The sequence below is a fragment of the Tenrec ecaudatus genome, chromosome 7 (assembly GCF_050624435.1).
Source record: "Tenrec ecaudatus isolate mTenEca1 chromosome 7, mTenEca1.hap1, whole genome shotgun sequence".
Taxonomy (NCBI): Eukaryota; Metazoa; Chordata; class Mammalia; order Afrosoricida; family Tenrecidae; genus Tenrec; species Tenrec ecaudatus.
This window is the reverse complement of record NC_134536.1, coordinates 112,617,863-112,625,874: the sequence shown is the minus strand read 5'-3', so window position 1 is coordinate 112,625,874 and position 8,012 is coordinate 112,617,863. Positions and strand designations below refer to the sequence as shown.

The following is an 8,012-nucleotide window of genomic DNA, read 5'->3' as shown; positions in this document are numbered from 1 at the left end:
CAGTTTCACTCTGGCCCAAGGGTTACTGTGAGCCCACTCTGGCCTAAAGGTTGATTAGATGGCGGTGAGTATCACTTAATGCATGGTCCTTAAGTCCTTCAATGTTACAACCAAATGTGAATGTTTCATTCCATTCTTTCAGGTTGCAAAATGCTGGTATGTTTCTCCCTTCCCGTATTTGCATATTTCACGAAGATACTTTATTTCATCTTCTTTTCTTTTCTTTAGTTTTTATTCAGGGGAGAGCATGAACGCAGTCCCCCACTACCACAAACTATGCAGTCCAGTCTCCCACATGTGGGGAAATTGCAGCGGTCAACACATCGGGGTGCAGTGGATGAGCGCCGCCCTGGGAAAACCACCTTCCTGATCATGGTGTCTCCCCTGCCAGGTAAGTACTGTCTTCTTTGCTCTAGCTGCCCTTTTAAGGAAACCTGGTGGCCCAGGGGGGACACGTGTGGCCGGAATTTGCCAAGTTTGAAAGTGCCAGCCACTCCACAGGGCCTTTCTATTCCTGGAAAGCGCTCCTGTCTCAGAGTCCACAGGGACACTTGGCCCCAGTCCAGTAGGGTTGACATGAGTTCACACTGACTCCGTGGCAGTGAGTTTGGTTTGGTTGTTTTGAGCCCTTTGAACATTTCTGTTCGTTTCTTTCAGTTTAGTATTCTGCTATTGGCTGTAGCTACTCTATTAAAGAGTCAGAGCTGCTTGCGACACTGAGTTTGATTTTTTACCCCTTCCTGTCGTTTCAATGACCTTTTCCCCTCTCATCTATGATGTCCTTGATGTCATCCCTACAAGCTGTCTGGTCTTCGGTCATTATTTTCAGTTCATCAGATCTGTTCTGGAGAGGGTCTCTAAGTTCAAGGAGGTTACACTCAAGCGCTATATAATGCCTTCTTTGCATTTTCTTGACCTTGAGCTTACATGCACGCCATTGACCCTGCGTTCCACACTTGCCGTGGGTCTATTCTGACCAGCAATTTTGAGCAGTTCTTTTTTTTTTCTTTCCCATAAGTGTGTCCTATTTAATTACAGTGTATTTTCTCTGGTGATAGGTGGATAGCCATCATTTTGTGGTTGTCAAAGTGTTTGCAATGCATACCTGGAGGATCTTGCAAAACTCCCTCTTGCTATCTCCACTGTCATTTCTATAATCATGGCCACATTTGCCGACTGCTGACTCTTCCTTTTTATTTCCAGTCTTCACATTTATGATCAATGTATCTTGATTGCATGTTTAATCAATTTCAGTCTTCCCAAGTTGGTAAAATTCTCAATTGTGTTATTATTGGTCCTAGAATTTGGTGTGTAAATTTGAATGATTGTCACATTAGTTAATGTGCCTTACAGGTTTATGGATATTATCTTATCACTGACAGGTTTGTACTTCAGGATAGATCTTGGAATATTCTTTTGACAATGAATGTGACCCCATTTATCATTTTGGCATAATAGACCATATGACTGTCTGTTTTCAAATGGTCAATACCAGTCTGTTTAGCTTACTAATGCCCACAATATCCATATTTATGTGTTCAACTTAATTTTTGATGGCTCAACATTTCCCAGGTTCATACTTCATACATTATTAATGGATGTATGTAGCTGTTTCTTCTCTTTTTGAGTTATGCTTCATCAGCAGATGAATGTCCCCAAAGCTGTAACCCATTCTTACCATTAAAGGTGCTTCTGCTGTAAGAAGGCAACCCTTCTCCAACAACCCTTTGAGTATCTTTTAGCCTGAAGATCTCATTTCTGACACACTGTGAGACCATCGTTGGCTATTATTTCTTGTTTTCTGTAGCCAAACTCTAGAAGAAAATCACCAGGTTCCTCATCTCAGTATTAGTCTGGAAGCTCCGCTAAAACCTGTCTACTGTGGGTATTTGGGCAGCGTCCTGCATCACAGGAGCGTTCAGTCACAGGCATGCAGTGACAGATGACGGGTGGGGGATTAAAATCCTTACCACTCAAAATGTGTCGGTAAAATGTCCTTATCATTCCAGTTACATTTTAATATTTATATGAATTATTTATTTTTCAAGATATTTTCTGATGCTTCCTGAACACAGAGCTATGGGCAGTTTGACCACATAAAATCTGAGGATATAACCGAGAGGCATTCTTGTAATTTATTGATTTGAAATTACAGAAACACTCACGTCTAATGTTTACCATAGACCCTTTTATCTATAGGCACTTGTAGAATTATACAGAAGCAAAATTCACGTGCATCATAGTATATAATAAAACATCTATTTCTTTTTATTGAAATTATATTTAAAGGAGGACACACTTGTCTGAAATTCATCTCTAATCATTCAAAAATGGAACAATAAATAATCCAGGTGAAAATATCTATTGTGTAGTTTCAGTGACTCCTGAAAAAAAGATAACCTTTTACTTGTATAAAATCATGTTCAAGGGCAAATGCCTTCCGGTACTGGTGCAAGTACAGAGAGTGGAAGTACAACTAAATCTGGGACTATGAATTGAAATGAGAACATGTCATAGCACAGGGATCACAGCTAAATTTACATGGCTTTGCCATGCCAAAAACACAGGGAGCAGTAGCAGTGTGGACCTCACCATTTTTGCAAATGTTAGCAATAAAGAATTACTTAAGTAGCCCGTTGTGTCCATTTTGAAGTTGCACATCATTGAATCACAGTTTCTTCGGGGTTTGTTTGAGGTGCTTGTAAAGTATATCTATTTTAGGCATCTTTCTACGAAAGAAGACACAAAAAGAATTGTTTCTGCGCACCCTGAGGCTTGTATCAGACTGAACGTTGATTTCTTTAGAAAAATACACTGTACACGGACAGACGTTGTACATGTTGGGGTTGCTTTTTCTATGCCTGCTCTCTTGTTAAGGACTCTACTCACAGACCACAGCCCTCACTGAGTGGCTATGGATACTGAATGGCACCTCGACCTTTCTCTTTGTACCAAAAGCACTTCTCCAGTTCTCACGTCTCTCTTTTGGAGTTTCAAATGTTTCACCTGAAAGAGTCTAGACTTATTTCAGATTTCTTCTTTGCATCCTAAAGTATAATCTCCCCAGAGCCAACCAGTTTATCTACTGAACTTCCTCTTTCTCTCTCCTCTGCCCCCTACCCCAATTTAGGTAGTGAAAGACTTTATTCAAAAATAATTACTGCAAGGGAGAAAGAGATTATTGCAGCGAGAGGAAGATGATTGTGACAGAGAGACTGCTCTAACCCAAAGACAAGCAGCACATTCAATTCAACAGGTGAACAAAGGGGGTTTTTCTTTTAGAGTTAGTTGCTGTCATGAAGGTAAGCCTTTTGAGGGGATGCAGCCCACTTTAGAGCATCTGTGGGGGAGTGTAAGCCACTGACCGTTTGAATAGTAGTAAAATGCTTAACCATTTGTGCCACATAGCAATGCCTTCTATTAGAGAGTTGGGAATAAACAAGGCTATCTTATGCAGAGGAGCCCTGGCAGGGCAATGGTTAAGTAACCCAAAGGTTGCTTAAGCCCATCATCCGGTCTGCAGAACAGGAGGCTTGGAGAGTGCTCTGGAAAGATTGCCTACTGCCGGCTAGTTGATTCTGACTCATGGTGCCCTTACTGGGCAGAGATCTACCCAACCCTCCCCAGCCCCTCTAGGGTGTTCAAGGCTGATGAGACAGTGGATAAATACTCAGCGGCTCAGTGTTTAACTCGGTGGTTCGAAACCACCAGCCGCTCCCTGGGAGAAAGATACAGCATTCTCTTTCCATCAAGATTTACATCCTTGGGCATCCTCTGCAGCAGTTTTGTTCTGCCTGGTAGAAGTGGGTGGCAAACAGGCTAGTGTTTGGTCTTCCTCACAAAGCGGAGTCTGGCACCTCTTCCCCTCCGAGCGGTGGTGGGTCCAACCACAGGCAGTGCGAACCACCAGCGCTGCTTTCTCTGACACAGTCTCCCACGGAGACAGTGGGTGTGGCAAAGGGGCGCAGGGGTGGTCAAATCGGATAGTAAATCAGAGGATGCTTTACCTGAGAACCACCGCCTTTCTCAAGGGATTGTTGGCTGACAGGCGAAGGGTGGCTTAGTGGAAAGACAGATGCTTAAGCAAAATTTGGTTAATAAGCCTCCCCCACCCCCCGCCGACTGATCAGTGGTGGCAGACAGTCCGAACGCCAGCATTTCCAGGATCCCTATAAGTTGGTCCTTATACAATCTAACTATATCTTTTCTTATTTCTGTGAGTCCTTTGTTCCAACCCGATTTCCTTGCTGCTTGAGTCTCAAATGAGGCATATGGGCCCATCTCCATTCCAAAGAAGAAACTGCATCTCGAAGTAAGTGCTTCCTGCTTCCCTGTCCTCTGGCCTAAACTTCATCTTTTTTGTGATCCCTCTGGGACGTCCTCATTCCGAGGGAGGCTTTTCTTTGAATGAGCTTAGTGCCTGTGGAATGCGCATTGTTTGACTGTATGTAGCAGTTCGCATGCATCCGGCTCTAGTATAGCCTGCCTGTGGGAGAAAGACAGGGCTTCCTACTCCTCTAATGCGTTACAGACTTGGAAGCCCAACGGGACATCTCTACCCTGTCCTACAGGCCCACTGCACATTGGAATGGAGTCAATGGCAACGCGTTGAGTAGGCCATCTGGGATTTTACTTGTCTTTTATTGTTCCACATGCCTTTGAAAACTAGACCATAGTTCTTCTTTTGAAAGTAGAAAATGTAATTTGTCTGTGTGTGGGAGTGGGAGTGATTCCAAGGACTATAAACAGGTGTACCCACTGATTTTGCTACTGGTTTTAAATCTGTATACTTCTGACGGACCAGGCTGCTAAATAATAACAAAGAAGGTGGGCAATGATTCTGGAGCTAGAGAAATCAATCCATTACTTTAAATGTACATTTCCTTGAAATTCTAGAACTAGTGTTATCCCCCCCGGGGGTGGGGGAGTGTCTCTGAATGGTGCAGTTAGCACACCCATCGACTAACCGGAAGGTTGCAGGTTCAAGTCATCCAGAAGCACCTGGGAAGTAAGGCCTGGTCATCTCCTTCCGGATACTAGCTTTGAGAATGCTAAGGAACACAGTTCCACTCTGAAACACCTGGGGTCACCAGGAGGTGGAACTGACAGGAGGGAAACCAGTATTGTCCATATTTGTTCTGCCTAGGCGCAACATGAAAGACACTAATCTCACCCACTGTCTTTCATTGGCGAGTGTGTGCGTTTTCACTTCCTTGTGCTCCTCCAAGCTTCCCTCGGCCTAGTCGCCAGGCAACCAGACTCACATCACATTCCTTGATCTTGGAAATAAGCAAAAATGCACTGTCAATGTGATCGATGGAGACCCTTGTCCTACCCAAAGAGACACAAAATCATGTCCCCAATTATTATTGAAATCAAGAAAACAGAATACACTGTGCTATTTCTCAGGCTTTTTTTTCCCTTTCATTTTTCTGTTCTCTCTCAAAGTGAAAGGGCTTCAAAAGATCATGGAAAATTCCATGATCTTTTGATTCCATTTATCCAAAAACTTAAAAAGAGACTATAAATATTAACATCCTTTACATTTTTCATTTTATGATGAACAGGAAAACAAACAAACCAGCTAAGACTCCAATCTCACTAATCAGGAAGGAGACACAACTCAACATTTATTGAATAGAGACAGGCCTTGGGCAGAAATGGTCTTTTCTGTTAGAAAACACAACGGTTAAAATCGAATATGGAAGTGACTCCTGGGAGTTGACTACGTCTTTAGGGCATTAGGGTTACATTTGTTTTAAAGAGGTGCATGTGCTCCAGACTTGACTGATCAATAATCAGACTGAAGAAGTAGGATGTTATAAAGCTGAATTGTACAGTGCCCTGCACCAAATCTGGGAATCAAGATGAATGTGGTTAGAAAGGAAGATGAAAGGAAAAGTGTAAACTTATCTGCAAAGCTTTATCAGACAAATTGCAAATGCCTTTGTAAGGTCTCACATTATTTTTGCTTACTGTCAATGGAAATACATTTTTATACATCTTGCTTTGCCAAATACAATCATGTCGTGGTTCCATATACCTTCAGCTGAGTTAATGGCATCTCTCAATCATACTTTTCAACCATTTATAGGTTTGTGGGTCAGTCCACATTTAAAGTAACTCCTATCAATTCAGGGGAGAGTACAAGTACATACTCATATAATAATCTACAAGTTGACAGTGGCTGAAAAACACAATTATTTTTACTTTCTTATTCCTGTTTCTTGAATGTATTGTTGAGTTGGTAAGAAATCAGACTAGTTGAAAGAATGGAGACATGCACATACTTTATATACTACTTTATTTTCAAGTTTGATAAATGTTAGCATCTTGTAACTGAAGAGCACACTAGAATTCAGGATAGGCCAATGAACACATCTGTGTGCTTTTGTTGTAGAGCAAAAGGACAGGTGAATGACAGCTGTTCTGGTCAAGGCCTGCAAGTTCAACGCCAGGAGGTTCCAGTGTCTTCCTTGGTGATCAGACTGTCCTCGGAGGAAAGCACCTAGAACCAAAGCAGAGGTACCTGGATTGAGAAAGGTTTCTTGGGAAATTTCTCACCTGCAAAAAAGGGGTTGTGCTGTGGCAGTTGTGGGGTGTGTGCATGCATGCAACCGGAGGAAATTCCTAAACGATTCCTGAAGAAGGGGTGCCAATAATATGGGTTTTCTATCTTAAAGGTCCCAGGACATTGGGACCAGAAAGTGGCCATCATGTAGTGAAAGGAACAGTGTTCAGGGAGGAAATCTCAAGTGGGAGGAGGCAGGGCTAAAACAAAACAAACAAACAAACAGACAAACAAACATCCTGAAATCACTGCCACGGAGTTAATTCTGGCTCACGGCAACCTTATAGGACAGAATAGAACTGCTCCTGTGGATTTCCAAGGCTTCAAATTGTTGACCATTTCCCAGAGGTCAGTTTATAGTTTCATACTGCTGAGCATGCAGTTAGCAACCCAGTCCACTAGGCCTTCAGGGCTCCTTGGCTCTAAACAAGAGAGATGCAAAGCATCCCCAAGCACGAGGGCTTCTTGCTGTGTGTGTCTCTGGGGCTCAATTGAGAGATGAGCTCTTATTGTGTGAGCCTGCACACTCTCTCCTATTGTCACTTAGACACTCCTTCCAGAGAAGCACCAGAAAGCAAATAGATTGATTGCAGGACCCGGGTGCACCTGACCATGGTGTTTTCAGTGGCCGTGAAGGCGGCAGAGTGACTGGGGAAGCCCATACAAAAGTGATGCCTTTGTATAATGATGTCAGCAAATGATATCGACTAGGCCATGGATGGGAGAAAAGCAAACAAGTCAATCTTGGAAGAAGGACAGCCAGAATGTTCCTTGGAAACAAGACTGCAGAGACCTTGTTGCATGTCCTTTGGGTGCGTTTTCAGGTGGGACTAGTCCCTAGAGAAGGACATCCTGTTCGGAAAGGCAGAGGGTCAGAGCACAAGTGGAAGTCCTCAACGACATGGATTGAAGCAATGGCTCCAACAATGAGCTCAACCACAGTAACCACTGTGAGACGGCGGCAGGACCGCCCGGGGTTCATGATGCTGTCCACTGGGTCCTTATGGCCCCACGGCATCAAGCAACAGGAACAAGAGGGAGACGCAGGTTTGCTTGGGGAATGAATTGTTATAAGCCTCAAGATGGAAGTCTGATGAGCATCTATTTCCAAAGACTTCAGCTTTGATCTAAGTTTGGGAGGTGGAAAAAGAAACGAGGTAAGAGAGAAAGGAAGAAACACTTGACCTAGCCTCTCCTCTAGGCGCGCACGATGTTTTCGAAATCAGAAGCATCATAGCTAACAGGAGATGCCATTCACTCAGCAATCATATTTCGAGCTTTTCCTAAATGCCAGTTATCTCTTAGGCATTAGAATCATAATGACAGAGAATGCTTTCTGCCTCCCAGAAACCCATATCTTAATGAGGACACAGGAAAAGGAGAAAAAAATTACAATACAGCATATTACATTTCTGTGCTGCAGATGCCAGGTGTACTGTGG

At 43.2% G+C, this 8,012-nt stretch overlaps 1 non-coding gene across 1 annotated transcript; it reads right to left on the bottom strand.

The window, feature by feature from the left end:
- Positions 1 to 236: 236 nt before the first annotated feature.
- On the bottom strand, positions 237 to 399 carry LOC142453854 (U1 spliceosomal RNA). Its single transcript, XR_012785437.1, has one exon. It is a non-coding gene; the product is annotated as a U1 spliceosomal RNA (small nuclear RNA).
- Between the last annotated feature and the right edge of the window lie 7,613 nt (positions 400 to 8,012).